This window comes from Rhynchophorus ferrugineus, unplaced genomic scaffold, assembly GCF_030347505.1.
Source record: "Rhynchophorus ferrugineus isolate W39M unplaced genomic scaffold, kcgeb_rfMv2 rfM2, whole genome shotgun sequence".
Classification (NCBI taxonomy): domain Eukaryota; kingdom Metazoa; phylum Arthropoda; class Insecta; order Coleoptera; family Curculionidae; genus Rhynchophorus; species Rhynchophorus ferrugineus.
In genome coordinates, this window is record NW_027472581.1 from 4,383,836 (window position 1) to 4,393,074 (window position 9,239).

Sequence of the window (9,239 nt, forward strand, 5' to 3'; positions counted from 1 at the left end):
GGTAAATATTTTCAGTTATCTATATTTTAAACGACTTGGTGAATATTTTGCCCCCCTTTTTGAAGAAAACTGAAGCACTTGAAGTACAGGCTGGAAATTTGGCTCAAATATTTGTGTAATATACCCTACAAATAAGTAAATTCCAATACGACCTGACCGACGACCAGCTACTAACGCCTATTCTAATACCTTAAATTATTCGCCGTTTCTGTTGTACGTAAATGGACTATGGATGTATTTGCCTACAACGATGATTGCTTTTCATGGCAGTTCTTTCAATGATCCAGGTGAAATGTCACATTTCATCGGCTATAAACGTATTTTTTAAAAACACTTCGGTAAATATTTTCAGTTATCTATATTTTAAACGACTTGGTGAATATTTTGCCTCCCTTTTTGAAGAAAACTGAAGCACTTGAAGTACAGGGTGGAAATTTGGCTCAACGGTTGGATCTGAGCAGTAAAATATCGATATGACAATGAACTTTTTTTTTGACTGAGTTTTTGAATCGAACTTTTCTTTTGGAATTTATCGCCCTGGATTTTTATATATATCGATATTTTTCTCTGCTGCCGACATCCCTACATTGTAAGACTTATTAGGCCAACATATAACTCCAAAGTCTCAAAAAACTTTCAGACAATTGAGACATTACAGATGTTGCTGCAAATTAAAAAAAAAACATAAATGTGAGAAAAAAGTTGTTGAAAATTTTTAGTCTCCACTCTCTCAAAATTAGCAATATTGAACAAATTTCCGAACTTACTTTTACATCAGTTCAGAGATCTGTCATACTACAAACTACCTTAATAATATCACTATCTCTTGTTGGTTATTCCTGTTGCAACATGATGAAAACTATAAGGAATTTAGACTCGGTGAATAATAAAAGAAATATGTGTAGGTCTTAGCCGCCTATATATTTCCTTTAACGATCAACAAGAACGTTGCATGATTTAATCTTGAATGTGCACAAGAAGCAGTCATCGCTGCAGAACCCCACTGATACCTTCAACTTTTTATAACGTTATTAGTTCTGCAATAAACAGTGATTGGAAATATATTAATGAAAAGCGCTTATAATTAGCCTCATAAGTTAAAAAAATGAAATACACAAACGAAAAATCAAGTGGAACAAGTCTGTATGGTTTTAATAATCTGGGAATTTTTGCAATATCTGGTTTACGTTCTTCCGGCTTTCTCTCTTGCAGATGAGTTTACTAATTTTCGCATCGTTTATATTACGATATATCGATACAAAGTTTATTGGGACTTTCGGATGTTCGTTTTTAAGAAGGTAAATATCATTATTTTTTTATAATTATTGTGTAAGTTAACATTGGAAATGAGATCATGTGTTCATAATTGTAAAATAATTTTTTGTCTTCGTTTCTTAAAATTATTTATTACTTTGTAATTGGTAAAAATTGTTACCCTGAACTAATATTTCTGCGAAATGAAAAGTTGAGGAAGCTTGCAGGGTCTGAACTAAATCTGGCAAATAGGCTACTGATTTTAGTGATATGTCTTTTAGATGAATTATCTTAAAATGAAATAAAATGAAAAATTTAGAAAACAATTCCAGGCATATTGTCGTTTTTATCATTGAGAGAAAATAAACTAATACCAACACATCAGTTTGGATTTATTAACGAGCATTCAACAATTGACCAGCTCCACAGAATAACAGATGCTATTGAAAAAACCTACGAAAGTAAAAAAGTATGCTCAACTATATTCTTAAATGTAGCACAAGCCTAATAATAGGTCAAAAATAAGGTTTGGCATGAAGGCCTTGTTCATAAACTACAGAAAATGTTACCAAAACGACACACCGTACTATTAAAATCGTACATTACAGTAGGAATGTTTAGAGTCAAATAAGAAGAAGTTTACTCTACAATAAAAGAAGCTAAAGCAGGTGTACCACAACTAAGTGTACTGGGACCAATGCTTTATCTACTCTACACTTGTGATATACCACCAATGGAGAATATTACAATGGCTATATTTGCTGATGATACTGCTATTATAGCTGTCGGAGACAATAGTGTAGAAACCACACGAAAATTACAACAGGCAAATGACAATATAAGTGATTGGACACAAGCTTAAAAAATAAAAGCTAACGAAAGTAAATCTGTGCATATGCAGCTCACCGTACAAGCACCAATAACATAACAAAATACTATCATTCCATATAGCAATAACGTTAAATATCTCTGAATGAATCTTGATGGAAAACTTCACTGGAAGGCACATATATAGAAGAGAAGAAAAGAACTGGAATTGAAATATAGAAAAATGTACCGGCTAATTTAAAGAAAATCACAATTATCAGTATATAATAAATTTCTATTATATAAGCAAATACTGAAACTTATCTGGACATACGGAATTCAATTATGGGGATGTTCTGAAAAGAGTAACATAAAAAAACACAATTTTTTCAGAACAAAGTCTCGAGAGGTATTGTGGGGGCACCCAAATAATATATGACTGATTACCTACATCGAGACCTTCAGATACCCACTCTCAGTGAAAAAATCAAGAGAATAGCGGGGGGCATGAGTAAAGACTCCATTCTCTTGAGAATATTGAAGTATTATAGCTTTTGGAAACCACCAGAATAGGACACAGACTCAAAAGAATCAAACCATCTGATCTTGTGTAGTGTTGTGTAGTGAGGTGCCTACAATAAGAAATACAGCAGTGACATGTATAAACATTATTTCACCGGAGACTGCGATAGGGCCGATGGGGCGTCAATTTTTGTATAAGTTCAGAATTTGGAAGGTAGCCCAAATTTGAAACAGTTATAAACAAAGGTTGCAAGAATAACACGCAAAGGATAAAAAAGACCAGTTAAACCAAGCCACAGAATATACTTATTTTTTATCTAAAGAACTATCATTAGCATCCAATTTTTTAACATTTTAAACAGTATTTTTAGTCAATTTATAGAGTAAACATTATTATTCCTTATAAATTTTTTTATATATTATATAATTGGCTACCCGAAATGTTTTTTGTCATTGATATCATTTTTTAACTAACAGTCCTGTTTACATCAAATCAAGGCACCTAAATCGCAAACATTTATAGCACAACAAGTTTTCTTAGGTTATGTTTACTATTTCCGAAATTATTTCATAATACTACATTTAATCTCACGATATCATTCTAAATAAATAGCAACAAAAATATGCAAAACTGGACATTTTGACAAGAAAATATATTTTATTTTCTGCTTTGTTCATTTTCATCAAAATGAATTTATTCATACGAATTTTATGAAGGGTTTGAAACACAAATCTACTAATTTACTTCAAAATTCTATTATACTATAATACTATTTATTATCTACTACAAAAGATGTGAAAAACCTCGACGCCGTCTACTTTAAGACATTTCACTCTTCACACCATTCAAACATAACACCAGTACTTGAATACGCAGTGAATTCCGTAATCAGTGTGGTGGCAGTAGCTCAACTACCAATCAATCACATATGAGCCGTTCTGATCGACGACCTTTTACCTCTCCTTTGGTAAATCCAGAATTATCTCATCCTGGATCTTCTGGATTCCTTCTGCGTTTCTTTAAGACACGAACGACACTATCTTTATAACTACAATATTCTATGGACTGTTATCTTTCAAACACTCTATAGTATGGTATCATTGCATAAGTATTACTAGAGGTATGCTACTTTGAATCCATTTACTAAGCCATTATCAAGGTTATGTTGTTACAGATATCCAAAATTGCAATATCACTTTAACTTTACCCGTAACTTCCTAGTATAATATCTTACATATATCTAATCCCAATGCATACAGCAATTTATTATAACGTATAAGATTTAATTACTACAACATTATAACTTAATAGTGATATATTATGCGAAAATTCCTCGAGCATGTCTACTTCACGCGGATGATTTTCATCGCTATCCTTCGTTGAGCTCATAAAAATGACAATGAACATTGACACGTATACCGACCACTTATTGACAAACTACTCCCGAATTTGTAATGCGGCGTCTTTTCACTATTTGTACAGCTATTCTGAGATTTAAACCGACCACAGGCCAAATTTATAAGGGCTATAAGAGAAGCGCGTTAGTAATATATTGACTAACAAGTTTAGTATTTGAGAATAGACGTTATTAGATCATTTTATGTTTTATTGATTATGCAGGCCAACAAAAATAAATTAAAAACTTTTTAAATCGATTTATATAATTACTATATTAAAGTAACAAACTGCGAATATTAGTTTTTTTTACCTTTCATTTTCTTTGTAAAGTCAATTGTTTGGTAAAGCTCTTTATCCAATGTGATAACCTACAGTATTCATCCATCCAGGTCACACGTCGCTATTTTCTTTAGATCCCGATGAATCCACTCCTATTGCTCTTCAGTCATATATGTAACAGGTTAATTAAAAAGTATCAGCCTACCATAGTAAAACACATTTTTTTGGCAAAATTAGTTTTTTATTCAACATAATTTCCTTCAATGGTGATACACTGATTATAGGACCCTCCAACTTTTCGATATCATTCACTTCAAATGCTGCCGTTCTCGGCGATTTTGTCCTACAAACGATCCAATAACGCTATGTAATAGTCGATGTTGATAGTCATCTCTTTTTCAAAGTAGTCAATGAAAATTATTCCATGCACATCCAAAAATACAGACGCCATAACCTTGCCAGCCGACTGTTGCGTTTTCCCACACTTTGGAGCGGTTTCATCGTATACAGTCCACTCGGATGACTGTCGATTGGAGTTCGGAGTGAAATTATGGAGCCATGCTCCATCCATTGTCACATATCAACACAAAAACTGGGGTTTATTTCGCTTGATCGTCTTCAAACACTACTCTGAGTCATCAACTCATCGTTGTTCTTTGTCAAAAAAAGGCTAGCGCGGCACCCTCTTTGCACAGAGCTTTCTCATACCCAATTATTTGTGAATGATATGATGTACACGTTCAGTTGATATCTTTTATGTCTGCTATATCATTCCATTTCAATTTACGGTCACTCAAAATCATTTTGTGGATTTTTTAAATGTTTCCGTCGGTAACAACCTCTTTTGGGTTGTTTCACTGCGTTCACCGTCTTCGATGTTCATTTCACCACGTCTAAACTTAGCATGCCTCTCCTTGATGGTTGATTTTCCTGGGGCAGTGTCCGGAAACTCGATATCAAGCCCAGTTTTTGCTTCAACTGAATTTTCTCCCTTCAAAAAGGAATATTTTATAAACAAGCGAAATTCCTTTTTATCCATTTTTTTCACAAAAACAAAAGTTTCTTCACTCAAAATGCTATAATTCACAAACTAATGATCCGACAGTTATCTCTTGAGGGTTAGGGCTAACTAAAAAGCATATGGATTTAATTCTAGTAGTTTCTTTTATGTACACTCTGTCTATATATTTCTTGCTTTTGTTTTGAAATTGCAATCCAATACGAATTTGCAAATAGTTGTAAATAGTAAGCTTTTTAAAATGATTTTTTAGAGCTACTAATTTTTATGCAAAATGTTCTTTCTTTCGTATCAAAGTTATTCTAACAGTTCATTATTTTTTGTGGATTAATGGTAATTCGCTACTTCACTCTCCCAGTTTCATATAAAACTAATGGATGACAATCTTTAAAATCCATTTTGTTTGCAAACCAGCATGGAGACAATTTATGTATTTCAACACAGCATCCAATAATTAACTGTCCAGATACTTTTCAGTAAATTTACACTATACATACAAGACCATAAGCTCAGTTGTCAAATAGTGCGATTTAAAGTGAAATAATTGGAGGATAGACCTTTTTAGGAGATATTTTTCATACCGAGATCATATTGCAAATTTGAGTTTTTATCTTTTATTAAACAGGTTAAAACGATATTCGTTTATTCGTTCAAGTATATCCATTATGTCATAATGCACACTTTAAAATTGCTTTTGTTATTGAAATATATAAAATATGAAAAACAAGGCTTATTATTATTATTAATATTATTGCAATCAGCACAAATGTTAGTTATAATTACTGGAAAAGTTTTCATTGGCTTGAATAAAATAATCGTTGAATAAGTCGTGAAGGTTCTTGTATATATAGGAGGTGAAGGAGGTCAGATGTAATATACAGTAACTTTTAACACAGTTAGAGTTTTTTTTTGTTTTTTTGACTTGAAAATGATAATAGAAACCGGGAAACTATAGCTTCTTCTACAGATTGTAACAATTGGGACCGGCATTGCTTTTTCTTTGCTAGACTGACCATTATACCAAGTACGATAATATGTTATGCCAAAGACTTCCTGAGAGAGGATATAAACTATCAAAAATTAATAGTTTTAATGAAATATTCAAACCCCAATATATAGTCCAAGCATTCACCCCAATCATATTGAAATCAAGCAACAGGAATGGTTACTTACACCTTCGGTTTGGATGAACTCGATAAGACATATTGAAGAAGAAATTCACTAATGATAGAATTGTGAACAAATGTTAGATATATTGCAAATTAATTACTTACCTGAATGAAACTTTGTTCATATCATATGATACAATGCTGCTAGTTTCTAAGACAGGGTGCTGAGAATGGAAACAAGTAGAGGTGGATATATAATTAATATATAACTGTAGAAAATCTAATCGAAAGTTTCATATGCACAAATATGTGTGTAATTGTTCAGAATATACATGAGCATTGGGTTAAAATGTGTCAAGAGAGAAAGAATAGTAACTCTTTTGCAGATATGGCAAATGCATTAAGGAGAATGCAGTGATTAAATCTAGTTTTTTCAAGAAAGATGTATACAGGTATTAACAGAACAAACGAACGAGATATACAGTGATAACAAAATGTCTTTACAAGAAAACACTGTATCGAAGAACAGCAGAACTAAGCGTAAAAGGTAAATATGCTCTCTAATGAAACTAAAATGTATTACTGGGATATAAAATTGTTAATTAGGTGGATTAAGCCTTCAGGGGATACAACTAAAAACGCGTCTAGAACTCTAATTCATATGTGGTGTGGAAAAGAGTTCAATTGTAATTATAATCAAACACAACCCTAACCTACAAACTACTATAACTGTGTAGTTAATTGCAGTTTTAAATCCTTTGATAATATATGCATTAGATTTATTATAATCTTAAAATAAATCATGCTTGATAACAGTAATTTTGTTTACTTATTTTATTTAGATTAGAAATTTGTTGTATGTCAAAACCAAACTGAACTAAATCTCAAGGCTGATACGGCAACATTGCAATGTTTTGACGCTCCAGATTTAGACGACGTATGCACAAAATAACTTTGGATAGATTATATGTCCCTATGTATAGTTTGTAACTAAAACTAAAGTGATAATGTCACAACTGTCAAATGAAGGTATTTCAAAATGTAACAAATACCGATGACACCTACTTTAAAAAACACGGCAACAAAATCAGGCGTCAGTGTTTAATAAAATTTCATTGCGAAAATATGTAACGGTAAATGATACTAATTTAATAGCAGCAAGAGTTAAACCCATATTAATTTTGATTAATGTTTCAGTATTATTTAAAACTGATTTGCATCGAAAATTGGTATGAGCGTGACTGTACTACTATCGTGCATTAACCAGGCGGCATTTGTTTCAATAGATACAAATATATTGCATAATATATTAACCTGTTATTGTTTTATTCATTTCAAGGCTGTCTCAATGGCCTACTGATTATTTAAACGCATTGTCAGCGAATCCGAATTTTAGTGATACCTAATTAAAACGATTATAAAATAAATACATGCGAGTACCTAATACGTGTGAAACCAATATATAACGTCACTAATTTCAATATAATAAACGTTTACTATGAGAAATATCCATAGAAAATCATGCAGAAGGATTTGGCAATCATCAAAACAACCGAAAAAATTAACTTAAAATAGAAATACTTGTTGTGGATATCCAGAAAGCTGCTTGTACATAATACTTCTGAATTTTTTTTACAATTTATAAAATCTCCTTTTTACCTACGAGGGTTTATAGAGATCGGACTAGTATTTTACGTAGGCTCCGAACCACGATCCTCGACATTATGCCTGCCGACTTAGAAATCATCCCAGAAGACATCTGGTATTACCCAGCATGACTGGAGTCATAACACATGATAAAACGTTTTTTTTTTAATTAAAAATCTAAGTTTGATTATTTTTTACCTTTTAGTGAGTTCCTTATTTATTTTTTGAAGTCGATTAAATTTTTTTGTTAAAATATTTTACTATTCTCTTTTTAGTGTTAGAAATTTACTCAATAAATTACGCAGTAATTTTATTAAGTATTACAATAGGTAGGCCAATTATAGGTGCAGCCCGTATGAGGAAAAATCGGTATAAGGAAACAATGATTAAAAATAAGAAACGCTTCAGGCCTAGGGGTCCGCTACCTAGCCTCAGATATTTGACAGATTTTGATGAAAAAGTTGCTGTCCCCGCCGGGAATCAAACTCGCGTCTTCCGCGTGCGAGATGAACGCTTCTACTGTTACACCATAGAAGTAATTGCCTACGGCATTTCCAATACTTGTGATATGATACGGTTAGTGCTTAAAAAGCAAACAATGGCTTTTACACTTTGCTTTTGGCTTCGGATTTACCGTCACATCAGCTCAGCATTAACATTATACACAAATATCTGATTATTTTAGATACAAAATATGTGAAAATTAATGTTTCCTTCGATATCCTCTCTTCCCCCAACTGATCTTGACTTAGTTCCAACGGGATCGCCTCGGAAGTGCACTATTTCGAATAAAAAAGGAATTTTCTTCGAACATAGAACCTCCTCCTTTTTTGAAGTTAGTTAAAAATATTTCAATCTAACCATTTCCCTACAAAATATATTGTCTCCTTCTAAAATATAAAATGTCTCTTAATTCCTCCAGAAGACCCTCTAAAATTTGTTCCTAACTGTCTATAGACAGAGTCTTTTCATATTTAGTTAGATATTCCATTTATTAATATTATTTTACATACGTTTGTGACAGAGAATCAGAACACAAAATTGAGTCACACTTTTGATATTGTTATTACTCTGAACACTTGTGAAACACCGTAAGTTGAAGGATGTGTGCCTTTACATTCGACAATCCACTTTTTTTGCCTGGAACCGGGAAGGGGAGTCCTGTTACCTGGTCGGGAAGACCCGCGGGTATAAGTGAGTTGGA